Raw genomic sequence first — 8,803 nt, forward strand, 5'->3', positions numbered from 1 at the left:
CAGTGATGGTTGTTTTCTAAAACTGTATTTAGATGGGTTTGACTTTCACTGCTTGGTATTTCAAACTTTTTGCTATTCGAACCACATCACTGTCTCATACAGTACTCCACCTGTAAGTTTTTGCATAGCGTGCAATTATAATGTGAGACTGTCAAGTTCCTTGCCTCCTTCAAATGGGAGGGAACAGTCAATTTTCAAGATTGACTTTCCAAGACATTTCCAAGCTCAAATGCTTTCCTGAAGAGTCTGAGGCAATAGCATCCCCCTATGCCTTCCTCAGAGCTTTTTCTGCAGAAATGGCAGCAGGCTCCTGCTCTTTGGTAGAAGAGTTAAGCTTCCCTAATGACCTGGTTTTGGCTGGGAAGAAGTTAATTTTCTTCCCAGTATCTGTCATAGTGCTGTGTTTTGGATTTAGGATGAGAATAATGTTGATAACACACTGATGTTTTGGTTGTTGCTGAGCAGTGCATACACTAAGTTAAGGACTTTTCAGTTTCTCGCACAAACCCACCAGTGAGCAGACTGGGGGTGCACAAGAAGTTGGGAGGGGACACAGCCTGTACAGCTGACCCCAACTGACCAAAGAGACATTCCATACCATATGGCATCATGCTCAGCATATAGAGCTGGGGGAAAGCTGGCTGGGGTGCGCTGCTTGGGAACAGGCTGAGCATCGGTCAGCAGGTGGTGAGCAATTGCACTGTGCATTGCTTGTTTTGTATATTCTAATTAGTGGTGGTGGTGGTAGTAGTAGTAGTAGTACTTTCCCTTCCGTTTCTCTCGTATTAAACTGTCTTTATCTCAACCCATTAATTTTACTTTTTTCCCCCCAATTTTCTCCCCCATCCTGCTGGGGGAGGGGAGGGCGATGGGAAGTGTGAGCCAGCGGCTGTGTGGTGTTTAGCTACCTGCCAGGTTAAACCACAACACCTAAGCAGCACACCTGTGCTCAGTGCACTTTGCTCCTTTTGTTTGTAAGTTTGTTTTGGCACTCCTCACTCCCACCATCTCCAGAGGGCTGCGTAGAGCAGTGCATGTAACACAGCTCCAGGGATGACATTTCCAGCCCGCAGTGGGCTGCAGCAGCCATGACTTGCCAATTTCATTCAAGTTTGTATTTCAAGATGATTTTCACAACCCCAAAGACTAGACTCTGAGCTCATCACCCTATTCCTGGAGCCAGGGGTGTAAGTTCAGGCCTAGAGTGCATACACCACGATTTGTTCTTTTGTATAAGGGCAGGGGGGAGGAAATGGAACTGATTTCATCAGCTCACTCTATAACAGCGTATCTCAGCTGATTCAGAGACACCAGAAGGTTTAGACATGATTGAAGAAAGCTGATGCTTAAACTCTCTTAACCTGTGACGTGATACTAGTGCCCACTTCTGATCTTTAAGATATGATAAGCCTGAAAGAAATAGTCCAGATCCTCTCAGGTAAATGATTCATTTCTTTATATAAGAGGAAAAAAAAGGAATCATTGCTATTGAGGGGTCTGAGGCCTGTGCATTAGTAAGACATAAACAATAATAATAATTAGCTTTCATTTCTGTGCCTTTATTTCCTGAACTCCCTGTTGTAATTTTACAGATGGGGAAACAGAGCAGAGGTAAATGGAGTTCTACAAGGGCACAAGCCAGGACAGAGACGAAGCATAAACCAAACCCAGACAGTCAGTTGCTTTGGCAGCTGAGATTTCCCACTCCTCTCCTCAAACCCCTCATCCTACCACAGCTGAAGAAGTGCTACCCCTTGGTTCTTGGACATGGGCAGTTCAGATAGCACAGGAGTGAGAAGGCAAAGAGACAAACAGGGAAATAGTAGGAAAAAGAGCAAATGTAGTCCAAGAAGAGGTGAGAGAGACAGCAATGCTTGGTGACATAGGTAAATGATTTGGAGATCATTAGGAGCAAAACAAACAGGGTAACCGGAAAGACAAAGTAATAAAAAGCAGATGAAATTGAAAAGGTTCTGCTCACAGAAAGATATTAGGAAAAGTAAATAAATAACAAGTTGATGTTTTTGAGGAGCTGTCCTTTGTCAACACAAACAGAAGGTCTGCCAAAAAGGCAATGCCTGCAGAACAAGCCTAATTATTATCTGATGTAAATTATTATTTTCTTTACAGTTGTGTTGTGTAGTACTCCATGTGGTAAGTAAAGAGATTCCTTCTTAGGAATAAAGATTCTCAATCCAGTCAAGAATTAAATTTAGAAATGAAGGGCTCAAAAGGAAGCCATAAAAATAAATTACAAAATAATAATGATAATTGCTATTATTTTATTAATTGCCATTATTTTACTACTTACAAGATGGAGGGGGAAATGTTAGTTTTTATTAAAAACATTAACTAATTATTAACTTGTATAATTTTATGATATTTTTAAAATATTATAAACCATCCCTATGGCCTTGATCCTTTTTTAAAGTCTATCTCTCTGTAATAAACGTTACAGTCTTTGAGATATTTGCCAGGGGTAAGATGAGCTTGAGTTTTTTTTATTTTCTTCCCCTCTCTAATTTTTCTTTAAGTGAGCACAATCAAGTAAGATTGTCCCTTTGAAAGTATCAAGGCCAATGCAAAATGCAGTCCTTTTGTATCCATCCTAAATCCAGTTTAAAGCTGCTTCATTATTACATAATTAATGTACTTAATTTAAGATCCCTCTGAATGCTCCTTCATCTCCTTGTTTAATAATCTGCTATGCTTGCATGTCTGAACCTTGTCTGGTCCTGGCTTCTCCCATTCCTAATCAGCTCTTACGTGGGCAGCAGGAATTATGCTCTCAACAGCCCCTCTGCTTAATATGATCACAGTTCAGTCTATGGGTTTGTCTAACAGGCAGTCGTTCCATTTGATCACACATGACCTCCTTTACTTTTAATTTTGGATCTCCACGAGCAAGAAAGAATTGTCTATTGTCTTACAAGCCAGGCAAAGTGAACAGGCTGAGTCAGTCCAGGAATATTCAAGCCTCCCCATCTGTGGTATTGCAGAATTCCAGGGCAATTCCACCAGTTGGTGGAGCTTCTGTCTGGGAAAACAGAGCTATTGTGAACAAAGCATACTGTGCATATTTCTAACATTCATAAAAGACTGGGTTTGAATCATTTCAATCTTTCTCAAAATTTCTTCCTTTGGGGCAAAAATTTCCAATGCATGGCCTCAATCCAGTTATAGTCATTTGGAAAATCTGAGCATAAACCACACGACCATTTCTTCAACTAGTTGTGAAAAGAAAAGATAAACTTTTTGACTGTTGAAGTGTGACAGCAGGCTAGATTAGATTGAAACTTAATTTAGTCAAAACTACGACTCAGTTTTGGCAGGGGGTAGGCTAAGATATGCCTTCTCCTCTTCCCCATCATGACCTCTATTTGACAAGGACACCTTTCAAGCAAAGGAGGTGGAATAAGTTCCTCTTTCAGTTTGGAAGCACAGCAGTGATAAACTGGGTGTCCTGACAACCTGTTGTAGCATGCTACCTCGCATCTAGAAACTTGCTGGCCTAACCATGTAAGGCAGCTGAGGCAGAGCTGCTGTTCTGGGCTATCAAATTCAGCTAAGTGTCATTTTGACCAGGATCACATCCTGTTTTCAAGACTTTAATCGCCTTGATCAGCGCCAGAAACTGTTACATTTATTTTCTGAATTTTCCTCTGAAGGGCAGGATTCTGACTCAGACCTAAGTCCAACGATGTTTTAGGATGACCAGCTTAAAAACTGCAGTGTATTTTATAGTGTCCCATCCCCACAAATTCAGAAATCCAAATTAATCATCTAACTCTTCACATGCTTGCAGGGTGAGAAAAGGATACGAAACAGACTTACTGCAACAAGTTGGTAGGGGCTATATCCCAAATCCCACCCCTCTGGAGCAAGGATACATAGCTTAGGACTGCAGGAAATCTCAGGGTATTAGAACCCTACCTTGAAGATGCTCACCTGTGAACTTTTTCAAAGACAGACCTGGAAGGAGGTGGGTACTATCATCTGTTGGCTCTGTAGCTTTTTCAGTTACACCACTTCCTAGAAAACAGAAGAACTGTGATTCAGCTCCTTTCTCCTCTTTAGGAAACTCATATCCACATTGACCTTTATGTGAGAGAATGGCCTCATCACCAGGTTATTGGTTGCCTAGGAAGGTATGGAGGGGAAAAGGAGCTTTTTTACATAGAAATTGTGCTCAGTCAGGCAAGAAAGTTCGCTTAAGGCCATGATAGTATTTTTATACTATAGGTGTGTAATATGAAATAACACAAGCCATACTTGGAGCAGGAATGGATAGGCAGATCTCCTCCATCCCAGCAGACAGCCTGAAGCACTAGACTACAGTGCTTGCACACAAACCTGAAAGTGGCTTCACCACTTCAAACAGGTGGGTGAGATACCACCCAGAATGATGCAGGGATTACAGCAATCTCCTGGGAGGTGGGGAATGTAGGTTGAGTTTCCCCATCCCCACCCTCGCCCCCCTGCCCCAGACAAACGATGTGAATGGATGTTCTATTTTCCGTGCAAGCGCTGAAACTACTGAACTGTTGTGTAATTTGGATGCACCAACTGACTCCTCTTTGGGGTTTTTCCTAGAAGGTGACATTTAGGCAGAGGAACAGTTGGTTTCTACATCCTGGAGGAAGATAGGAAATTTTATAAAGAAAACCCCCAGGGGATACTCTTTGCATAGGAGGTTAGACTAGGTGCCATTTCTGTGGCACTACTGAATCTATCATAGAATGATTTGGGTTGGAAGGGACCCTAAAGATAATCTAGTTCCAACCCCCATGTCATAGGCAGGAAACCTTCCACTAGACCGGGTTGCTCAAAGCCCCATCCAGCCTAGTCTCAAATATCTTCAGGGATGGGGAGTTCACAACCTCTCTGGGCAACCTATTCCAGTGCCTCGACATCTTCACAGTAAAGAATTTCTTCTAATCTCAACCTGCCCTTCTGCAGCTTAAGGCCATTCCCCCACGTCCTATCACTGTCCAATTTAGGTGCCTTCAGATAGATGACAGCTGATCAGGATTTCTGGATTGCATTTTTTGACTTGGGTGTCCTGTGGTAAAAGCCTAAAAACAGTGACATTTTCATTGCCTTGACCCCAGAAATTTGCAGCCTAAAGACTGGCCTAGACTGTACAAGTTCTGGTCTTGGGGAAGTCAACTGCAAATTCTGATAAGGAGTTGTCATCAAGTTAGTTGGCCATAAATGCAAATGCATGGGTGGGCACTGAAACCCCTCAGCCTCTTCACACTGTCTGCTCCCAGTGCCCCTGCGTAACCATCAGTCTCCCCAACTCTGGCAGCACCCACCAAATGTCCCTTGACAATCTTCCCCACTTCCTGGAGCTTTATTTCTCCCAAGACCTCCTTCACATTGCAGCAGGCTTCCCCCCCTTGTTGCAGTGCTTGGTTTTATTATCCTGAGTTATCCAGTAAGCCCCGGGAGCGACATCGGCTGGCCCTCACTCCTGCACCATCGCCTCCAGCGAATCAAGCTGTGTACACATCAGTTAGACAATTTGCCTTGTGTTGTTCCTGGCCCCTTATCTCTCCCTCCGCCTCGGTGTTTATGCTTAATAATTGGGAGTTCCTTGCATAAAGAACTTCCTTTTCGTCGCTTGGGAAGCACACTGCATATAGTGAGTGACCTCTTGCGTCACAAACAACTGCAGGACAGCAGACCGTGCTCTCCCCAGAGGGAACTGCTGGCCTGGCTGAGCGCCGCTGCCGCTGAGCGCCCGGCTCCCTGCGCAACACCCGCATCTCCCCGAAACGCGTAGCGCTCTCAACGCCACTTTCTAATCATTTTCTCCAAATATCCCGTTTCCTGTGTAGCAGTTCTTTAAATAGCGCCTCGAAGATTATTTTAAAGGCTTTCAAAACACTCTTGCCACCGGTTTTGGGTTTGGAGTGGGTTTTGTTGGCTGGGGGTTTTTTTTAGCCTTCTCGCATGACGATATTTTCACGTCGTGGGAGACAGGAACAGCTCGAGGAAGCTGCGAAGTTGAACGGAGTACTCGGGGGAGGAAAAGCAGGAGGGGGGAGGCAATACTGTTTCTAGGACCGTCCACCTGGCACCGACGTTTTGTTCTCGCACGCGCTCTCAGTGAGGAGCTGCGAGTTTCAGGATGACGGTGGGGCTTTAATTCCCCTGGGGGTAGCCCGCTTGGAGGGGGGTGAGTGGCCCCGGAGGGCAAAGGCGCTCCGCGGAGTCCCCTTCCCAGCAGAGAGACCGAGATACAAAGGAGAAATTACAGCATGGAAAGTGGAGTATTTTTATCGGGGCCGGTGCCCGGGGTGAGCGGTGGGCGGAAAGTGCCACCCTCTCTCTCTCCCTTCCCTTGCCCTCAGCCGCCCACGCCGGCAGCGGCATCAAAGGGAATCTCCCTTGTCGCGGCATGTCAGCACCGAGGATGAGCGCACCGGCCCGTCATGGCATTTTCGCTTCTCCCGGCGCTTACTCAACAAGCGGGAGGGGAGGGAGGGCTGGCTTGGAGGGGGGGCGGGGGGAGGACTCCCAACCAGCGCCGCTCCTGCCATGAGGTCACCGCGGCGCTATGCGCCGTGCCCGCCGCCGCCCCTGCTCCGCTCCGTTGCGTCAGGCAGGGGGTATCCCCGCCACGGCCGGCCGAGCGGGGCATCCCCGCCGCGGAAACACCCCGCGCGTCCCTCGCCGCCGGGGCGGGGGGGTGATCCTCCCTCCAGCTCCTCCGCCACCTTCCACCCCTCACCCCCCAACCCCCCGCTCCTCCACCGCAGCGGGCGCTTGGCCGCGGCTCGGGAATGTCAACAGTGGTTCGCCGGGTGGGGCAGGCGGGGATGGGATGGGGATGGGATAACAGCACGCTGCACCGAGGTAATCGCCCCGAGCAGGCCTTGCGGAGGGGAAGCCCAGCCGCCAAACGCGGCCCGACACGCCTTTTTTGGGGGGAAGAGGGAGAGTGAGAGAAGAGAGTCGGGTCAGACGGCCTCCGCCAGCGTCCGACTGCGGCTTTTCCTCTCCGAAGGGGCTGCCGGAGGGGTGTTAGGGTGCTTGTCGGGATCCCCCCCCGTGCTCTGCCGAGCACTCCACCCCCTGCGCAGAGGAAGCCGGGCAGGGGCGTGGCCCCACGACAATGGGACTCGCCGGCGCTATAAATACCCGCCCGCATCTATATTTGGTTTGGCCGGATCACAACCCGGGAAGGAGGGGGGGATTTAGGGGGGGTGTGCGCCAAAAATAGCGCCGCGCGCCCGCCCGCCGCCGCCGCCGCCACTCAATGGGCCGCGGCCCCGCCCCCTCCCCCGCGCGCGATCCCGAGCGCCCCGCGCGGGGCCCGGCGGCGCTAAATTTAGCAGCGCCGCTTGCGTCAATGACGCGGCCGCCGTGCGTCAGCCCCGCGGCGCCCCGCCCCGCCGTGCGGGGCCCGCCGCGTCCTGTGCGTGGATTGGCCGCGGCGGCGGCACGAGGGTGGTGACGTGGGCGCGCGGGCCGGGCCCCGCCGGGGGCCGGCGGCTGCAGGGGGAGCGCGGCCGCGCGGGGAGCCCGGCGGGATCCCCCACGGGGGGAGCGGGGCCTGGCAGCGCCGCCGGCATAGCCGGCAGGCAGGGAGGGAGGGAGGGGGGGACGCCCCGGCGCCCGCGAGGGGACGGCGAGCATCGCCTCGGGAAGAGGATCCCGGTCTCGGACGCGACCGCGGGTCCGCGGCGTCCGCCGAGTGCTGTGCCAGTCCCAGCTTCGCCTCCCGGGCTCCGCGGCTGTGCCGGTGGCGGGCTGGTGCATCGAGAGGCAAAGCGAAAGTGCCGCCGCCGCGGCCGGTCGCTCCTCCTCGGGGCGAGGGCGCCTCGCCCGCCCCCGGCCCCCGTCCGTCGAGACAGCTCGCTTGGCGGAGCCTCTCCGTGCGAGACACAGCCGCGGCACCGGCCGGCACGGCCGCGGTGACAGCCGCGGCCATCCCGGCTGCCGGCAGTGGATGTAAACACGGCACCGGGCAAGGCGGCGGGGGGCCCATCCGCCCCAAGCCCGGTGCCCCGGACAGTCACACGGACACAGGCAGACACCCACAGACACAGGTACACAGACTGACAGACACAGGCACACACGGGCGGGAGCCCGGACGTTCTCAGGGTCGCTCGCACGAGTGCCCGCTCTGTGAGCGGCACCTCCCCGCAACCTGCTCCTTGCTCCTGCGCGCTGGAAAGTTTCGAAAGAAAAGAAAAGAAGAGGGGGGGGAAGGAAAAAAATGGTAGAACAGGGAAAAATAGGGGGAAAGAAAGTAAGAAAAAAAAGAAAAGAGAAAGAAAAAACGCAAAAAGGTAAAAAGTGAAAAAAAGTGAAAGAAACCTTTAATAATTCATACTGAAACTGCAACTAAGTAACTAAGCAAAGTTCTTCTCATTTGAGCCACTTCAGTAAAGATATATTAACGTTGTTATTGTCATTATCATAATAATAACAACAATAATAATAATAATTATTATTATTATTATTATTAATATTTGACTTGGGAGCGACTCGCCAGGCTGTGGCAGGCTGCCGGCCCCGAGGCGGCCGGTCGGCCGGCTAACCCCGTCCCACTGCCGGCAGCTCTGCCGGCGGCTCCGCACCTCTCGGCGCGGCCGTGCGCGGCTGTGCTGGGCTCGGCGCGGTGCGGCGGGAGCGCGGCGCACACACTGGGGCGGGGGGGGGGTCAGTAGCGTCAGGCTCCCATGGCGTCACTATTGACGTTTCGCATTCCAGCCGCTCTATGGAGAGGCCGCTAGGGCTCCTCTCACATAAATGACGTTCAGAGAGAGGGAGCGGGAGAGCAGCGCAG

The 8,803-nt window shown here is 51.0% G+C and overlaps 1 long non-coding RNA gene across 2 annotated transcripts; it reads right to left on the reverse strand.

The window, feature by feature from the left end:
• Positions 1 to 2,798: 2,798 nt before the first annotated feature.
• LOC113964861 lies at positions 2,799 to 5,668 on the reverse strand. Of its 2 annotated transcripts, XR_003533322.1 has the most exons (4): positions 5,319 to 5,668; positions 3,949 to 4,032; positions 3,835 to 3,873; positions 2,799 to 3,037 (listed from the first exon to the last, which is right to left on the reverse strand). It is a non-coding gene; the product is annotated as an uncharacterized LOC113964861 (long non-coding RNA). The 2 variants fall into 2 exon arrangements; XR_003533323.1 differs by lacking the exon at positions 3,835 to 3,873.
• Between the last annotated feature and the right edge of the window lie 3,135 nt (positions 5,669 to 8,803).

This window comes from Neopelma chrysocephalum, unplaced genomic scaffold, assembly GCF_003984885.1.
Source record: "Neopelma chrysocephalum unplaced genomic scaffold, ASM398488v2 Primary Assembly neopelma1_22b, whole genome shotgun sequence".
Lineage (NCBI taxonomy): Eukaryota > Metazoa > Chordata > Aves > Passeriformes > Pipridae > Neopelma > Neopelma chrysocephalum.